A 3,186-nucleotide genomic window follows, 5' to 3' on the forward strand; every position below is an offset into this window, starting at 1 on the left:
TGTTCTCTTTACTTGTTGCTTACTCTTTCATATCCTTAATTTGTTCAGAGTTACAATTTGATTAATTTTAGAATTTATTAATACAAGAACCATTTTTATTTTTAATTGATCTTTTTGATTATTGTCTATCATGTCTTCCTTTATTCCTTATTTTTATTTTGTGAAATTTACATTTATGATGAGCGAGTAGTTCTCTAACTTGATTGGGAGTTGATTGAAAGGAGACCCTTGAGTTGGAATGCTCAAGAGTAGAATTGTAATTAGGTTTATTGTTGGATTGCTCTCTAGTCACTGACACTAATCCTTCCCAAGGGAGAGGATTAGAACTTGTGAATAGAAGTAGACTTCCACCTTACTTGACTCTCCTTTACCTAGTAAAGAATAACTAAGTAGAACAATCTTCAATTATCAATTGATCTTGAAAAAACTCCAACAAGGATAGAACTTCCGATTAATCCACTCCTGGTCAAGATTTTTATTTAAATTACATCAATTCTTTGATTTAATTTCCTGTTTATCCAACTCAAAACCATTTTGGAAAACCTCTGATTAATAAGATAGCACATCTTCCTGCAACTCGTGGGAGACGACCTGGGATTCATGCTCCCAGTATTTTAATTCTAATTTTGTGACAACCCTTCTAAATTGATAAACGGATTTTTGTTGGTTAAGAACTGTACTTGCAACGTATCTCTCATATTAATTTCTTAATCTGCCAATTTCTGCCATGTCAATTTTTGGCGCCATTGCCGGGGAGTTGCATAGTGTGCTAATTTATTGATTGAAATTTATTTATTTGCATTTTATTTTGTTTTTGTTATCATGAGCTATATGTCTCTTCCACTGAATGACTCGTTCATTGCCTGATTTGAGCTTAGCCACTTTTGATCCCGAAATTGAAAGAACTATTTCACGTATTAGGCGAGCTCGACGTCGGCTAGCCTCTGATGGTGGTGAAGTGATTAACTTCAATTCACCAGTCTCATCCGAGAGCGAGTCTGAACTGCCATTTGAGGAAGAAACAAGCTCCTCTACTACTGATTCAGTTGATTCACGTGCATATAATATGGCAGCACCTAGGAGAGTTTCTATCCAGGAAGCTGGAGCCCCAGATTCACACTGCAGCTGTATCAGGCGTATCACCCAGCAGTGGTTGTAGATTTTGAAATAAAGAATGCACTACTCAACTTGATGCCCAAGTTTCATGGCTTACCTACTCAAGAGCCTATCAAGCACCTTAGGGATTTCCAGACAGCTTGTTCTACTGTTAAGCGTGATGGTGTTGATGAAACTTCTATTCTGTTAAAAGCATTCCCATTCTCTCTTGAGGAAAAGGCAAGAGAGTGGTACTACACTCAACCCGGAGCAACTGTGTCTAACTGGGATACGCTTAGAAGAGAATTTTTGAAAAAATTCTTTCCAGCTGAAGTTATCGATAAACTGAGGAAAGACATTTCCATGATTGTTCAGGAAAAATCTGAGACTCTCTACGAATACTGGGAGCGCTTCAACAATCTTCTGGAAGCATGTCCCCACCATATGATTTAAAAGATAGTGTTGCTCGGCTACTTCACACAGGGCATGAAGCCTCAAGATAAGACCACATTGGAAGGTGCTAGCAATGGGTCTATGAAAAAGTACAAGACTATTGATGAGGCATGGCAATTAATCAGCGACTTAGCTGAATCCACTAGGAATCACAGGCAAAAACAAAGCCGGTCAAGAGCTATTACAGAGGTATCCTTTAGCAAAGAGACTACTGCTCTAACTCAGAGTATATGTGAAATGACCAACTTACTGAAGCAGTGCAATTGAGTCAACAACAAGCACAACAAGCTCAGCTTTCTCCACCACAGCAAAGCCAACAGTTGGTTCCACAAAGAGTATGTGGGACCTGTGCTAATTATAGTCATTATACTGATGAATGCCCGCAGCTCCAACAGGAAGACAATACTGTGGCAGCCACTCATAACTTCTACGACCGCCCCAATCAAGGATACAATCAAGGTGGCAGCTACAACCATGGATGGCAAGACAATTCCAACCAAGGTTGGAGAGATAATTCTAACCAGGGTTGGAGGGACAATCATAACAGAGGAGGAAGAGATAACAATGGAAACTAGAGGTGGAATAACAGTAACAACACTAGACAGCAGAATCAGAATCAGGCCTACAGAACACCTCATCTAAGGCAGCCTCAAGCATCTCAGTAGACCCCTCAGCTCACTTATCCCTCTTCATCTTCTAATGACGAGTTATTACACTCTATTGATCGGAGACAGCAGGCCATGGAAAACAACCTTACTTCTACCCTAAATGGTCTGAACTCTACCTTGCAAGCCCTTGTCTCACAGATTGGATCACTAAATAACTCCACCAACCAACCTTCGAGCTCCAGTGGACTTCCTTCTCAACCCTTACCTAATCCCAAGGGTGGCATCAATGCCATCACTCCGAGATCCAGAACCACATTACAGGAGAGGCACCAAGAGGAGCCAAGTCCACCATAACACACCCCAGCTGAAGATGCAGTAGAAGTGGAAGATGCTAAAGAGAAAGAGGACATACAGGACATAGTTGAAGAAGAGGAAACCCAACCACAGAGTGATGCACCAAAGGATGTTGAAGCTGCAGATAATGCCCATCCTGTCCCTTTTCCACAACACACAAGGAAGCCCAGGAAGCATATGGAACTTGACCCCAAAATGGTAGAAATATTAAAAAAGGTTGAGGTAACTGTTCCTCTTTTTGATGTCATTCAACAGATACCTAAATATGCGAAGTTTCTAAAGGATTTATGTATACATAAGGATAAAATTAATAAATTAGAAACTATTCCCTTAGGTAGCTCTATCTCTATTTTAATGGGAGGTATACCTGAAAAATGTAGTGATCCAGGTTCATGTATAGTCAACTATACTATTGGAGGTGTGATATTTTCTGACTGCATGTGTGATCTAGGAGCGTGTGTTAGTATAATGCCTTTATCTAAATTTAATGCTTTAAGGCTCCCTCCCTTAAAAAAGGTCGGTAGCTCGTTTTGTGTTGGTAGACAAAAGCATTATTACAGTGATTGGAGTTGCTGAAGATGTATGGGTGAGCATCAAGGAGCTCACATTTCCCATTGATTTCTATATCCTGGAAATGCCCCCTAATGACTCCGGGAGGCCATCATCAATCCTACTT

At 40.1% G+C, this 3,186-nt stretch overlaps 1 non-coding gene across 1 annotated transcript; it reads right to left on the reverse strand.

Annotated features, from left to right (window-relative positions):
- Positions 1–1,437: 1,437 nt before the first annotated feature.
- LOC112713709 (small nucleolar RNA R71) lies at positions 1,438–1,545 on the reverse strand. The gene has a single exon (XR_003158679.1). It is a non-coding gene; the product is annotated as a small nucleolar RNA R71 (small nucleolar RNA).
- Between the last annotated feature and the right edge of the window lie 1,641 nt (positions 1,546–3,186).

This window comes from Arachis hypogaea, chromosome 9 (genome assembly GCF_003086295.3).
Source record: "Arachis hypogaea cultivar Tifrunner chromosome 9, arahy.Tifrunner.gnm2.J5K5, whole genome shotgun sequence".
Lineage (NCBI taxonomy): Eukaryota > Viridiplantae > Streptophyta > Magnoliopsida > Fabales > Fabaceae > Arachis > Arachis hypogaea.